The sequence below is a fragment of the Ranitomeya variabilis genome, chromosome 6, assembly GCF_051348905.1.
Source record: "Ranitomeya variabilis isolate aRanVar5 chromosome 6, aRanVar5.hap1, whole genome shotgun sequence".
NCBI classification, from domain to species: Eukaryota; Metazoa; Chordata; class Amphibia; order Anura; family Dendrobatidae; genus Ranitomeya; species Ranitomeya variabilis.
The window spans coordinates 418,858,725-418,875,732 of NC_135237.1; positions in this window are offsets into that span (position 1 = coordinate 418,858,725).

Consider the following 17,008-nt stretch of genomic DNA (forward strand, 5'->3'; position numbering starts at 1 on the left):
AATTATCCTCCTGACCATAGCCCTTCCATTTAACCAGGTACTGAAGCTTCCGTCTCGAAACACGAGAATCCAAAATCTTCTCCACCACATACTCCAACTCCCCCTCAACCAACACCGGAGCAGGAGGATCAACGGAGGGAACCATAGGCGCCACATATTTCCGCAACAACGACCTATGGAACACATTATGGATGGCAAAAGAAGTTCGAAGGGCCAAACAAAACGACACAGGATTGATAATTTCAGAAATCTTATAAGGACCAATGAAACGAGACTTGAACTTAGGAGAAGAAACCTTCATAGGAACATAACGAGAAGACAACCAAACCAAATCCCCAACACAAAGTCGGAGACCAACACAGCGACGGCGGTTAGCAAAATGTTGCGCCTTCTCCTGAGACAACGTCAAATTGTCCACCACGTGAGTCCAAATCTGCTGCAACCTGTCCACCACGAATCCACACCAGGACAGTCAGAAGGCTCAACCTGCCCCGAAGAAAAACGAGGATGAAAACCAGAATTACAAAAAAAGGCGAAACCAAAGTAGCAAAACTAGCCCTATTATTAAGGGCGAACTCGGCCAATGGCAAGAAGGTCACCCAATCATCCTGATCAGCAGAAACAAAGCATCTCAGATAGGTTTCGAAGGTCTGATTGGTTCGTTCAGTTTGGCCATTTGTCTGAGGATGGAACGCTGAAGAAAAAGACAAATCAATGCCCATCTTAGCACAAAAGGACCGCCAAAACCTAGAAACAAACTGGGAACCTCTGTCCGACACAATGTTCTCCGGAATGCCATGCAAACGAACCACATGCTGAAAAAATAATGGAACCAAATCAGAGGAGGAAGGCAATTTAGGCAAGGGTACCAAATGGACCATCTTAGAAAACCGATCACAAACCACCCAGATGACAGACATCCTTTGAGAGACAGGAAGATCAGAAATAAAATCCATGGAAATATGCGTCCAGGGCCTCTTCGGGACAGGTAAAGGCAAAAGCAACCCACTGGCACGAGAACAGCAAGGTTTGGCCTGAGCACAAGTCCCACAGGACTGCACAAAAGAACGCACATCCCGTGACAAGGAAGGCCACCAAAAGGACCTAGCAACCAAATCTCTGGTACCAAAAATCCCAGGATGACCAGCCAATACTGAACAATGAACCTCAGAAATAACCCTACTAGTCCATCTATCAGGGACAAACAGTTTCTCCACTGGACAGCGGTCAGGTCTATCAGCCTGAAACTCCTGCAGCACCCGCCGCAAATCAGGGGAGATGGCAGACAGAATTACCCCCTCTTTGAGAATACCAGCCGGCTCAGGGACTCCCGGAGAGTCAGGTAAAAAACTCCTAGAAAGGGCATCAGCCTTCACATTCTTAGATCCCGGAAGGTATAAGACCACAAAATCGAAATGGGAGAAAAACAGTGACCATCGAGCCTGTCTAGGATTCAACCGCTTGGCGGACTCGAGGTAAGTCAGATTCTTGTGATCAGTCAGGACCACCACGCGATGTTTGGCTCCCTCAAGCCAATGGCGCCACTCCTCGAATGCCCACTTCATAGCCAACAACTCCCGATTGCCGACATCATAATTACGCTCAGCAGGCGAAAACTTTCTAGAAAAGAAAGCACATGGCTTCATCAAAGAACCATCAGAACTTCTCTGAGACAAAACAGCCCCTGCCCCAATCTCAGAAGCATCAACCTCGACCTGAAAAGGGAGCAAAACATCTGGCTGACGCAACACAGGGGCCGAGGTAAAACGACGTTTAAGCTCCTGAAAAACCTCAACGGCCGCAGGGGACCAATTCACCACATCAGCGCCTTTCTTCGTCAAATCAGTCAAAGGCTTAACCACACTAGAAAAATTAGCGATGAAGCGACGGTAAAAATTAGCAAAGCCCAGGAACTTCTGAAGACTCTTCACAGATGTAGGTTAAGTCCAATCATAAATGGCCTGAACTTTAACAGGGTCCATCTCGATAGTAGAAGGGGAAAAAATGAAGCCCAAAAAGGAAACCTTCTGAACTCCAAAGAGGCATTTAGACCCCTTCACAAACAACGCATTAGCACGAAGGACCTGGAACACCATCCTGACCTGCCTCACATGAGACTCCCAATCATCCGAAAAGACCAAAATATCATCCAAATATACAATCATGAACCTATCCAGATACTTACGGAAGATGTCGTGCATAAAGGACTGAAACACAGATGGAGCATTAGAAAGCCCGAATGGCATCACCAGGTACTCAAAATGGCCCTCAGGCATATTAAATGCTGTTTTCGATTCATCGCCCTGTTTAATACGCACAATATTATACGCCCCTCGAAGGTCAATCTTGGTAAACCAACTAGCCCCCTTAATCCGAGCAAACAAATCAGACAACAGAGGCAAAGGGTACTGAAATTTGACTGTGATTTTATTGAGAAGGCGGTAATCTATACAGGGTCTCAGAGAGCCATCCTTCTTAGCCACAAAAAAGAACCCTGCTCCCAACGGTGATGACGACGGGCGAATATGCCCTTTCTCCAAGGACTCCTTTACATAACTCCGCATAGCGGCATGTTCTGGCACAGATAAATTGAACAGTCGGCCCTTAGGGAACTTACTACCAGAAATCAAATTAATAGCGCAATCACAGTCCCTATGAGGAGGTAGGGCACTGGACTTGGGCTCATCAAATACATCCTGGTAATCCGACAAAAACTCAGGGACTTCAGAAGGAGTGGAAGAAGAAATTGACATCAAAGGAACATCACTATGTATCCCTTGACAACCCCAACTAGACACAGACATTGATTTCCAATCCAGTACTGGATTATGAACCTGTAACCATGGCAAACCCAACAAGACAACATCATGCAAATTATGCAACACCAAAAAGCGAATATTTTCCTGATGTGCGGGAGCCATGTACATGGTCAGCTGAGTCCAGTACTGAGGTTTATTCTTGGCCAATGGCATAGCATCAATTCCCCTTAAGGGAATAGGACTCTGCAAAGGCTCCAAGGAAAAACCACAGCACCTGGCAAACTCCAAGTCCATCAAGTTCAGGGCAGCGCCCGAATCCACAAATGCCATAACAGAGTAGGACGACAATGAGCAAATCAGAGTAACAGATAAGAGAAATTTAGGCTGCACAGTACTAATGGTGACAGACCTAGCAAACCTCTTAGTGCACTTAGGACAATCAGAGATAGCATGAGAGGAGTCACAACAGTAAAAACACAGCCCATTCTGATGTCTGTGTTCTTGCCGTTCAGCTCTGGTCAAAGTCCTATCACATTGCATAGGCTCAGGCCGCTGCTCAGAGGACACCGCCAAATGGTGCACAACTTTGCGCTCGCGCAAACGCCGATCTATCTGAATGGCCAAAGACATTGATTCATTCAGACCAGCAGGCGTGGGGAACCCCACCATAACATCTTTAAGGGCTTCAGAAAGACCCTTTCTGAAAATTGCTGCCAGGGCACACTCATTCCATTGTGTAAGTACAGACCACTTTCTAAATTTCTGGCAATATACTTCTGCTTCATCCTGACCCTGACATAGAGTCAGCAAGATCTTTTCTGCCTGATCCACAGAATTTGGTTTGTCATAAAGAAATCCAAGCTCTAGAAAAAATGCATCTACATTAAGCAATGCAGGATTTCCTGGCTCAAGGGAGAATGCCCAGTCTTGCGGGTCACCACGCAACAAAGAAATAATAATCTTTACTTGCTGAATGGGGTCGCCAGAGGAGCGGGGTTTCAGAGCAAGAAACAGTCTGCAATTATTTTTGAAATTCAAAAATTTAGATCTATCCCCAGAAAACAAATCAGGAATTGGAATTCTAGGCTCTAACATCGGATTCTGAACTACATAATCTTGAATACTTTGTACCCTTGCAGTGAGTTGATCCACACAAGAGGACAAACCTTGAATATCCATATCTACACCTGAGTCCTGAACCACCCAGAGATTAAGGGGAAAAGAAAGACAAAACAAACTGCAAACAAAAAAAAAATTTACTCAGAACTTCTCTTATCCCTCTTTTGAGATGCATTAACACTTTGTTGGCCGGCTGTACTGTTATGGACCTGGTGGTTAGGAGCACCCGAAATGACCTGGTGGTTAAAACCGAAAACCTGGGACAAGCTCTGAGGAGGTGGAAACTCTACTGACCGCAATCCCTAATCCTATCACAAACACTAGAAATAGCCGTGGAGCGTGCCTAACTCTCCTTAGACGCCTCTTCACAGCCTAAGAGCTAACTACCCCTAAAGATAGAAATAGCAGCCTACCTTGCCTCAGAGAAATTCCCCAAAGTAAAGGTAGCCCCCCACAAATATTGACTGTGAGTTAAGAGGGAAGTAACAAACACAGGAATGAAACAGATTTTAGCAAAGGAGGCCGAATCTTCTCTAGAAAGACAGAGGATAGGAAAGGGAACTATGCGGTCAGAATTAAAAACTACCAAAACCACGCAGAGTGTGCAAAAAGACCTCCACACTGACTCACGGTGTGGAGGTGCAGCTCTGCACCCTCAGAGCTTCCAGCTAGCAAGGAAATATCATAATAGCAAGCTGGACAAGAAAAATAGCAGGTACTGAGAAATATATTCAAAAACCAATAAACAACAAATGAACTAGCAGGGACTTAGCTTCTGCTGGAGCAGACAGGTCATCTGAGATATCCAAGAGAGATCTGAACCAGTACTGAGACATTGACAGCTGGCATGAACTAACGACCTGGGCAGAGTTAAATAGGGAAGCCAGAGAAGCAATAAGCGAGGGCAGCTGAGAAAGCCAACCTCAAAGATCAGCAGTTCCACTCAAAGCCACCAGAGGGTGTCCAAGAACAGAAGTCACCAAAGTACCATTCACGACCACAGGAGGGAGCCCGAGAATGGAATTCACAACACACTCTGCACCACTCGATCATTGCGCTCCCAAAGCGGCATTGCCCACTCCAACGCCCTGTCCGACAAAAGAGATTAAATAAATCCCACTTTCGCCCGTTCCGTAGGAAAACATGTAGCCAGGAGCTCGAGATGTATGGAGCACTGGCTGACGAATCCCCGACATAGCTTACTGTCACCAGCAAACTTGTCTGGAAGCGGGAGACAGGATATAGTCGGAGCAGGGGTGGTTGAGGACAAACTGGCTGCAGCTGCACTTGCAGCCTGAACAGCGACAGCAGTGACGTCCACAGCTGAGGTTGTATGCTCTAGAGCCGCCAACCTACCCTCCAGCTGCTGGATGTATCGCTGTAGACGCTGATCGTCCGCCATTTACTAGCCAGACCCTGGCGCTACTATACTGTTAGGGCTAGCAGAATGTACTGAGAAAATATAGTTTTTTATTGTTGTTATTGGTGCGTTCACAGCCCGGGGTCCACCGTGTAGGAAAACCTGCTGCTAGCAAATGGCAGCACTATATGGCAGTATTGGCTAGCTCTGTTAACTCACAGAACAGCCGTGAAAGCAAAGCACTGCACCCTGTTAGACTTCACAGGAGCACAGGCTAACTGCCCAACAGAGAGCAGTCAGTGGTCATGCATACACACAAAACTCCTCGCCGGAGGTGCCAGCATTCTAGGGGCTTATTTCAGCCGGGTCCCTGAACACATCTTACATGACCACACTGGCGCAAAGCACATAACTTAGATAGATACTAGCGCATGGCCGTGCGGCCATGCGTGCCTTTTATAGCTGCAGCCAGAACAAGACCTTCCTAGAAGGACCAATGAGAAGCTGCCACAAAACCTGAGCACCTTCAGGACCTTCCTGGAGGACCAATGGGCTTTGCTGCAGTATCCAAGCATGTGACCCTCGATCTCCAATGAGAGATCTTACCCTGGGCATGCTCAGAAGGAGAAAAAGCAGGACTTAGTCCCAAAAGTGTCTGCTCGCCGCTGCCCAGCACTGACTTCAATGGCAGAAGCTGGAAAAGCAGCAGTAATCCTCTTCAGAGTCAGATTGAGCGAGACGCTGAGACCGACGTCTCCGCTGAGCAGCCTCCACTGCAGCAGGAGAAGAATGGGAGACCACAGCGGAGATGGCCCGAGATTCCCCCTGTGCAGAGGCGGGAAATCAACCCCTAACACCCCTTCCAGCAGCTTTAGTTTATTTTTTTAAATATAATATTTTGTAAATTTTATTTAGTTTTGTGTGAAAAGTCGCATCCGAGTTACAGCAGCAGGCTCTATGTGCTGCAGGATTTCAGTGGTTACTAAGGAAGTCGGGCCCCATTGGTAGCAGAAATTGTGGGCGGATTCAGGCTTCCTGTGATACATTCAGGGCTGTTCGATCACAGCCGTCTGGAAAGTTCTCCTTCCCTTCATGTGCTAGGTCCTGGACAAGAGGAGGTCTTCCCCCCTGTGTAAAGCCAGTAAAGGACTGAGCACATGGGGTGTTGGGGAGCTTTGCTGGGGGCTGTGAACCAGCAGCCGTGTATACATCATAGGGAGGACGTTGATGCCTCTTTCAGACTTGCTGTTTTCCTGGCGATTACCATGGCGGTTTAAAACCACATCGGTAATCGCCTGGAAGATAGAACATTTTTTAAAATGGAAAACCGTTTGGCTTTTGCTGCACAGTTTTCCCTCGATTTGAGCCCATTGACTTGCATTGGGCAAATCGAGTGGTATGTAGTGGTTTTGCTGGCGACTACCGCCGCGGTTTTAAACGGCTGCGATAATCTCCAGCAAAACTGCTAGTCTAAAAGAGGCCTGACAGTTGCACGTCTCATGTAGCCATTCCCCCCTAGAGTCCATCCACAAGTTCTGCTACTAAGGCGAAACGACCTCCTTATTAGCCACTGAAATCCTGCACAACACATGGAGCCTGCTGCTGGAACTTGGATTTTTTTTTAGAGTTACGCTTTAACTGTATAAATTAAAAATGTTAAACAACAAGAAACATAAACGGTATAGAGGGGGAAGGGTTAGAAAAAAAGAGGAAAGAAAAGAAAAATTGCAGGTCTTAATGTTTGAATTATTTTACAGCTAAATATATGACCATCAACTAAAATTCAAAGCTGTAGGCAATGCCTCTCAGATAATCTATCAAGCTTCTATTGCTGAAATCTTGCACAAAATGTTTAACCCTTGCTGAAATTGCAGCATATTTTTTGTTTCTTGCAGTGGTGGGATTTCCTGCTATTATCTGAATAATTTCTAAACTGTGGAGCTCTTGCTGATGTTTCAGACAGTTAATGAACCAGTATATAATTTGGAAAAGAGTACCACATGTTTCTTGAAAGCTATTATTCCAAAGTTCAACTGGAAACAAAGGTGCCTGTTGTCCTCTGCGAGTCATTTGACCAATATAGGCATCTTCAAAAAAGTTGGCAATGGATATGGTTTCTTGTGGAAATTCAGGATTTTCCACTAACTCTTCAAATGAAGGCACAACATTCTGTGTTGGTAGAAAGGCAAGGGCAGGTATCATGCGTATCCAACAAGCAAATTCATGGTCACCTTGATTTTGCACCTTGAGTCCTTCATTTTGAACTTTACGCCAAACTGACTGTGATAGGTGGAAGAAGCAACCGGTCTTCTTGAGGTTGAGGAATTCATTCTAAAATGCCTGAATTGCAGATAGTTCAAAATCCATCATCAGGTTGTGTGGCTGCAGTCCAGGTTGCATGTTCTTCAGCTATTGTAGCAATCTCTGGTACATTGAACGGCTCTTGTCCATCAGGCATACACTACAGGAACAACAAGGCCGCTGTGGACTACATGATTTGTATAAAGTTGCTTGAACAGGGATAGTGTAGTGGGAAAAAATGCCATCAGCAAACCACTCTTTACTTTGGGCCGGTAGATGGAGATTGTACTGCAGTGCGCAGGCGCTGGGCCTCTCTGACCGTTCCAGGTGCCTGCACACTGCAATACTTTGCTCTGCCCTCAACAGGGCAGGAAAAGTATGCCTGCGCCAGAGCTGCAGCATGAAGAGAAGAAGAGGACGTCATCGTAAGAAGATGGGAGGCCCCGGAATGGACACCCATCGGACCAGAACAGAACCGGGATCGCCCCTGGGTGAGTATAATCTAACCTCTTTTTCTCATCTTTCAGGATACATCGGGGGCTTATCTACAGCAGTACAGAATGCTGTAGATAAGCCCCTGATGCCGGTGGCCACAGCTTATAGGTGAAAAATTGGGTGACAGGTTCCCTTTAAGGTCCATTCACATGCACTAAGTAGTTGCAGCAGACAATCTGCAGCTAATTTATAGCAGAAAATTCTACACTAAAATTAACATCTAGTGATGCAGGTTTGATGCAACAACCTTGTCCTCTGGCTGTGATTGACAATGGCTAGATACCTGCAAAACATGGTTGGTGGACAAGGTTACCACTCTGCTTATGAACATGGCAGACCACTGTATCTTAAAGGCAGGACTTCTACTTTGAAGCTGAGCAGATAATTAAACTGCAACTAAACAAGTGAGGCATAGTGGGAATCAATGGGTCTCATCCTACATTATACTATCCTCAAAGTTTCCCTTTAAGGCAAAAAAATCACATAGTATTCTATATTAGCTCTTTGTAATATATAATTTTTCACATTTGTGCAATATAAACTTTGCAATAATTCTGCATAATAGAAATGTTAAATGCTTACCAGAGTCATGCAGAAGGAACTGCTGCTGAATGTCATCAATATTGATCCCCTGGAACTCCTGGGGAATAACATGTTGATCAAGGGTTTGGGGCAACCTTAGAATATTGCCAAGGTGCCTTGATAGTCGTAGTGTTCTCTTCAGTGATGCTTTCTTTGGGAGAAGTGTTACAACATTAGAATGGGCTCCTGAAATGACTTCTGTCTCCTGTGTTGTCCTTGCCCTGGTGACCGCCTCATTGACAATAGGATTGCTTCAGGTCTTGCTGCTTGTGCTGCATGGTTGTGGGGATTGGTTACATTCACCGCTTCATTGGTCCACACACGTCCCTTGCAAGTCGACCATTTTTTCACACACCCAGATGGAATGGACATCGACAGCCGTTAGTTTGGAAAATATGTAAATGTGAGACTCGTAGACCAACTTCTTCTTCCCACGTTTAGATAGAACTGAATTCATACTTGTAGAAAGTGAATTGCTGTGGAAGCTGACTGATTTTTTTGTGCTAGCACACCTCTCTCTTTGTAGAGATTTTAGACACTGCTATATTCTGATGTAAAAATGGAATAAGAGCTAGTCTAAGGTGAATTGCAGGAGGAAACCTGACATGAAAATTGTTACATCTGCAACAAAACTTGCAAACAAGCAGGTCAGTGCTGGGTCAGGTAAAAATTCACAAAATGTTTTGATTTTAGAGTGGTATACATTCCCGACCTAAATCAGGCCTCACTCACACTACATTTTTTTAATCCATTTATTTTTTTCGTGTTATGCTTTTGTAACACAAAAACGTTTTAGAAAAGTTTTGGAAAATGTCTTGTTAAATTTGCAGGCAAAATGCACTGACACTATAATGCAATCAGTTGTGAGGTTAACAGATGGAAACAGTTGGTTTAACAAAAGTGCAGCACTTTGTACAGTACTTTTGTGGCATGTGGATTGATGACAGACGGGAATTCATGAACCACAAGGACAAACTAGCAAAACATCCAAACACAAAATTCTGGGGGCAAAACAGGGTACAAACATCCGGGGGAGAACTGCTGGGGGCGAAACAATGATGACGGACAGGAATTCATGAACCACAAGGGTACAAACATCCAGGGGCGAACTACCGGGGGTGAACTGCTGGGGGCAAAACATTGATGATGGACAGGAATTCAAGAACCACAAGAGTACAAACATCCGGAGGCAAACTGCCGGGGGCAAACTGCTGGGGGTGAACAATTGATGATGGACAGGAATTCATGAACCAAAAGGGTACAAACATCCGGGGGTGAACGGCTGGGGGCGAAACATTGATGATGGAAAGGAATTCAAGAACCACAAGGGTACAAACATCTGGGGGCGAACTGCCGGGGGCATTCTGGTGGGGGCAAAACATTGATGAAGGACAGGAATTCAAGAACCACAAGGGTACAATCATCCGGGGGCGAACTGCCGGGGGCAAATTGCTGGGGGCGAAACATTGATGATGGACAGGAATTCATGAACCACAAGGGTACAAACTTCTGGGGCGAACTGCCGGGGGCAAAACATTGATGACGGACAGGAATTCAAGAACCACAAGGGTACAAACATCTGGGGGCGAACTACCGGGGCAAATTGCTGGGGGTGAAACATTGATGACGGATGGGAATTCATGAATCACAAGGGTACAAACATCCGGGAGCGAACTTCCGGGAGCAAACTGCTGGGGGTGAAAAATTGATGATGGACAGGAATTCATTAACCACAAGGGTACAAACATCCGGGGGCAAACTACCGTGGTGAACTGCTGGGGGCGAAAAATTGATGACGGACGGGAATTCATGAATCACAAGGGTACAAACATCCAGGGGCAAACTGCTGGAGACGAAATGTGTGGGGGCGAAATGTACCCAGGGGCAAACTGCTGGGGGTGAACTGCTGGGGGCAAACTGCTGGGGGCGAAACATTGATGATGGACAGGAATTCATGAACCACAAGGGTACGAAAATCTGGGGGCGAATTACCGGGGCAAACTGCTGGGGACGAAACATTGATGACGGACGGGAATTCATGAATCACAAGGGTACAAACATCCAGGGGTGAACTGCTGGGGATGAAATGTGCGGGGGTGAAATGTACCCAGGGGCGAACTGCAGGGGTGAACTGCTGGGGCGAAATGTGCAGGGGTCAAATATGCAGGGGCGAAACATCCTGGGGGCCAAATGCTGGAGACGAAATGTGCAGGGGTGAAATGCACCCAGGGGCGAACTGCTGGGGGCGAACTGCCGGCGATGAACTGCTGTGGGTGAACTGCTGGGGGCAAAGTCAGCGGGGGTGAAATGTGCGGGTGCGAAACATCCTGGGGGCCAAATGCTTGGTACAAAATTTTCGGGGGCGAAATGTACCCAGGGGCGAACTGCTGGGGTCGAAACATCCAAATCGTGCGAAACATCCTGGGGGCCAAATGCTGGGGACGAAATGTTCAAGGGCGAAATGTACCCAGGGGCGAACTGCTGGGGGTGAACTGCTGGGGGCAAACTGCTGGGGGCAAACTGCTGGGGGCAAAACAAACAAATCCCATTAAAATTACTACTGTATAAAGGCAAAAGAATACTGCTACATAATATTCCCTATCATTACCAATGCATAGTAAATACACATAAAAATATGATGTTCTGAGGTTGGGAATTGTAATAATCACCTAGGTAGTTAACAATGCAACTATTTTGTGTTCCTTACATCCATGGTCTTACAACAATTTTGTTTAGATGGTCACAATGTCTTGCCCCCAGTCTACAAGATCCCAACTCAGGGTCATTAGTTCCTCTGCTCCTATACCAGGCATTACCCACTGTTTCCCAACTTTTGGTTTGTCCACAGCTTTTGTATCACCTGCCAGTATAGTCTATATTCACAATCCATGCTTTTCCAGACGTCAGATTCCACCTCCATAATATGTGTATCCAACTCCAGTCGGCAACAACAGTCCTTTGGATAGTTCCCCAAATTCAGATGATAGATCCCACAACAATTGAACATGTATCTAGGCCCAGCAAGCAACCAATCTCCATAGGCCATCCATACATTGGCACCAGGACCTAAGCAACAGATCCTCACCCCTCGACGTCAGTGCACAACTCCTTCACTAAACATGTGACTTATTGCTCCTTCCACTGGGATTAGACCCCTGGATGGGCAGAAATATTCACACCCTTACCCTTAAATATTTTCTGAAGAATGCTCCAGAAGCTCAGTCTCCAGACTGTCTGCAGTATTCTGTATTAAGAATGCCACCTGCAGTGATGAACAAAGACTAGTGTTGAGCGATACCGTCCGATACTTGAAAGTATCGGTATCGGAAAGTATCGGCCGATACCGGCAAAGTATCGGATCTAATCCGATACCGATACCCGATACCAATACAAGTCAATGGGACTCAAGTATCGGACGGTATTCCTGATGGTTCCCAGGGTCTGAAGGAGAGGAAACTCTCCTTCAGGCCCTGGGATCCATATTAATGTGTAAAATAAAGAATTAAAATAAAAAATATTGCTATACTCACCTCTCCAACGCAGCCTGGACCTCACCGAGGGAACCGGCAGCGTTGTTTGCTTAAAATGCGCGCTTTTACTTCCTTCCGCGACGTCACGGCTTGTGATTGGTCGCGTGCCGCCCATGTGGCCGCGACGCGACCAATCACAGCAAGCCGTGACGTAATTTTCAGGTCCTCAATGCCTAATTCTAGGCATTCATGATTTTAAAATTACGTTCCGGCTTGTGATTGGTCGCGTCGCGGTCACATGGGCGATGCGACCAATCACAAGCCGTGACGTCACGGGAGGCAGGAGACGCGCGCATTTTTAAAATTACATCATGGCTTGTGATTGGTTGCGTGCCGCCCATGTGACCGCGACGCGACCAAACACAGCAAGCTGTGACGTAATTTCAGGTCCTGAATGCAGAAATAGGCATCAGGACCTGAAATTACGTCACGGCTTGCTGTGATTGGTCGCGTCGCGGTCACATGGGCGGCACGCAACCAATCACAAGCCGTGACGTAATTTTAAAAATGCGCGTGTCTCCTGCCTCCCGTGACGTCATGGCTTGTGATTGGTCGCGTCGCCCATGTGACCGCGACGCGACCAATCACAAGCCGGAACGTAATTTTAAAATCATGAATGCCTAGAATTAGGCATTGAGGACCTGAAAATTACGTCACGGCTTGCTGTGATTGGTCGCGTCGCGGCCACATGGGCGGCACGGGACCAATCACAAGCCGTGACGTCGCGGAAGGAAGTAAAAGCGCGCATTTTAAGCAAACAACGCTGCCGGTTCCCTCGGTGAGGTCCAGGCTGCGTCGGAGAGGTGAGTATAGCAATATTTTTTATTTTAATTCTTTATTTTACACATTAATGTTGTTTCGATACCGATACCCGATACCACAAAAGTATCGGATCTCGGTATCGGAATTCCGATACCCGCAAGTATCGGCCGATACCCGATACTTGCGGTATCGGAATGCTCAACACTAACAAAGACACATCTGACCCCACCAGATGCAGAACAGAACTGCTAACATAGGCCTTATGTATATGTGACCGGCGAACTTTCCAAAGTTGATCAAAGTAGGACACCGTGCATTATCATTATAATAAAAAAAAGTGGAAGGCCTCAAAACGTTTACAGGTCATTGCCATGCAGAACGTAGGAGTGTAATACAATACATCAACATTCAAATATTGCCAAAGTTCTGGCTTCTTCACTAACCTCATGTGAAGAACCAGGCCGCAAAACATCGTAATTTTTACTGCATGTACAGAGGTCCAGTTAGGAAATGATGAGCGGTGGTTTTGTGAAAAAAAATTGCTGGGTTTAGAAATTTGTCTGGACTACAATGAGTTGGCTTCCTCAAAACTGGCTTCGTGATTACGCCACAAAATCATGAATTTGAGACTCATAGTCTTCAGGGGTGAGGTCCATACAGGATCAGCAATGGTGGGCGATGATTCATTTTCTATCCTGAAGCATCAACGTGCCGATACAGTATCACTTGAGGAAGAGAATGAGTTGTAAATATTAAGAAAGGTGGAATCCTCTCCCTCATTGCCAGTGTTCATGTCAAGGAAGGCGTATGCCTCCTCCCCTGAATACTTTGGGTGCATATGCATTTATGTTTTCGACCCTTTAAGTATGAGAGTAAAACAGATTAACTATGCAAAATACATTAGAATTCTGGCTGAAATTCACCCAAAGAATGACATAAGTTCTAGCCCATTTTTCCTTCTTTCTTGCCATATCAATGTGCCAGTTTTGTTAATGCTCTAATAATTTTTCTGCAAAATATTTGTATAAAGTGTCTAACGTATAACAGGCAATTTCCTTATGTCAATTCTAGTTTTATCCAGTCGATCTATTTGACATATTTAATAACGTGTCCCAATTTGTTCACTTCTGTTTTGTTCTAAGACTGAATTTGCTGGTATGGACAGTTTTAATAATTTCAACACTAGTTTCAAACATTTTTTAATGTAATATGAAGCATTATGTTACACTATATAAGCATGTTTAGAAGCATTACCCCTTAACATCAATATAACTCTAATTTATCTCTATACTCTAAAAGGTTGTATTGCAAACCCTTTATTTCTCCAATGATTAGTAAATGAGATCTAAACTGACAATTCTAATTGTGAACTATTTCTGAAGCAAAATTCCATTCCTTAAGATACATCAAAATGACATCTATAGGCTGCTAAATTTAATTTTTAATGTTTCATTGGAAATACTTGCTATCTAGAGATCACATCCAAACATATTTCAGTAACCTATAAATAGAAAAAAGTCCAAAGGAGTTTTAAGCACCACAGCTCATAAGGATGTAATACAGAAAAATAAAAGCATTAAATAATAATTGAAAAGTTTATTCTACCCTTCCCTGTAGCTCTTTCTCCTCTTAAACTAGTTACTTCTTTTAAATTGAAGCACCATAGCAATGTATTCATAAAGCCAAGGAGTAATGGCTCCCAGAGAAATGACGCTGTCAACGAAGCTATTAAGTCTTATGCAACACTAAAGAAAGTATATTCTATTGGGTTTTTCAAAAGAAATATCTTGATAGTAGCAATAATAATAAAACCTGATGTGGGCAAGTAATCTGATACCAATTTTCAGGGAGCTGACATACAAAACTCTCAACTACATATACAATCTTAAGAAATTCAATAGCAGAAAAAAATAATCAGCCAATCCTCCATTGAGTAAGCTTTGTTTTATTTCATTTATTGTAAGCCCTTTCCATAGCAATAGAAACACAAAATACATTTTCAATGTGTCAGATTCTTGTGGGTTTTCAAAAAGAATGATGCAAACTTCTTTCACAGCTGACAATTCCTAGCTAGTAAGGTTTATAATTCACTTTTCTATTTAAGATTTAGTTAATTTTCCCAAAGCTCAGAACACGGTAATATGAATAAAGATATTAAAGGATGTTTTTAACTTAATTAGAAAAGATGCTGGCAATAATTTATATTTTGTCAAATGTATTAGGTATCCTAAAATGCATATTTAATTATAATATACATTTTGATATATAAAGACAAAATACACTTTTAATGTATTCATTTTAAAAAGGAGAATGGGAGCTTTAAACTACTATACAAAGAAATAAAGTCTTTTACTTTTCAAAACAGAAAAGTACTAAAATGTTATGTGCAACACTTTCAGAGTAGAAAGCTCAGGGGGTTTGTGAGAAATTACTACTTGACAGGAAGATTACTATTTACAAATAAAGTCCCGTAACACATTCTTAGAGTAGAATAGCATTAAAGTGAACACAAAATGCAGCAGTGCTTCCAAAGGAGGTCATGATTTAACTAAATTCTTTAGCTGTATGCGAAGGGAAAAAATTACTGAATTTTTCAGCACTGTCAATTATATAATATTCAAAAATAATGTAAAATAAAATTATCCTTAAAGTACCGAATAATAGGGATACTCTTTTTTTTTATGCTACTCTTACCATATATAATAAAAATGTTACTAACATTAAAATAGTATTTCAAGCCAGGCAATTTGGAGGAACTAAGATTGCATAATTATTAGCAAGTCAAAGAAAATCTTGTAGTCTTGCCATAGTCCTGAATACAGTTGTGCCCACCCTTAACTTTACTGGAATTGTGAAATTACACCATTTTATCATCATACCAGTTGAATCAAATCTCTATGCAGCCAGTAAAAAAATATTAATTTTCATTTTTTAACATGAATCTGTTTCCATGATTTTCTAATATAAAGAAAAGAAAAGGCTGTAATGGCGCTGTAATACTGATTAAATTGCTACATTTGGTGAAGAAATCCACTTTGTTGCTCTTTAATCACCATTTTAAGTTTTTTGTTAATTAGATTTCGGTGCACACGGGTTGGACTGTACTCTGGGGCTCCTCCCTGTCTGTGACTCTTCAGCCACTTTATCTGCCTCTAGCCTTTGAATGACAGGTGACTGCTGAAATTGCAGGAAGAGGCCGGTCACTAAATGATGTGAGGCAGGTGGAGGGGCTGGGGAACCACAGATAGGGAGGAGAAGACCAAGTGCACAGCCCAGCCCCTATGCACCAAAATCTAATTAACAGAAAAAAATAAATGATGATTAAAGTAGAAGCACAAAACTGATTTCTTAATGAAAGGTATCAATTTAATCAGAATCACAGTGCCATTAAAGCAATGTCTTTATTTAACAAAATTGTTCTGACAGTTCTCTTTAACCCCTTAACGACCTCCGATACGCCTTTTAACGGCGGCCGCTAAGGGTACTTAAACCACAGCGCCGTTAATTAACGGCGCTGTGGAAAAAGTGAATAGCGCCCCCCAGAGTCGGATTTTCTCTGGGGTCTCGGTTGCCGAGGGTAGCCGAGACCCCAGAGAACATGATTCAGGGTTTTTTTTACCGACCCCCGAGTTGCGATCGCCGGTAATTAACCGTTTACCGACGGTCGCAACAAAAAAAAAAAAACGCGATGTGACGTTTAATTTCTCTGTCCTCCGATGTGATCGCACATCGGAGGACAGAGAAATGGGGTCCCCGATGGCCCCCGATAGCCCCCCAATACTTACCTACCTCCCCCGGTGCTCCTCGTGGGTCCCCATGGGCGCCGCCATCTTTTTTCCGGGAAAAAATGGCGGGCGCACGCGCAGTACGCCCGCCGCCCGGCACCCGGAAGATCTTTGGGGTCTCGGCTGCCGGGGGTAGCCGAGACCCCAAAGAACATGATCGGGGTCGGTTTGCACCGACCCCTGTTTTGTGATCGCCAGTAATTAACAGTTTACCGGCGACCGCAAAAAAAAAAAAAAAGCGATCTGTAATTCTCTGTCCTCTGATGTGATCACACATCAGAGGACAGAGAAATAGGGGATTCGGGGACCCTATGA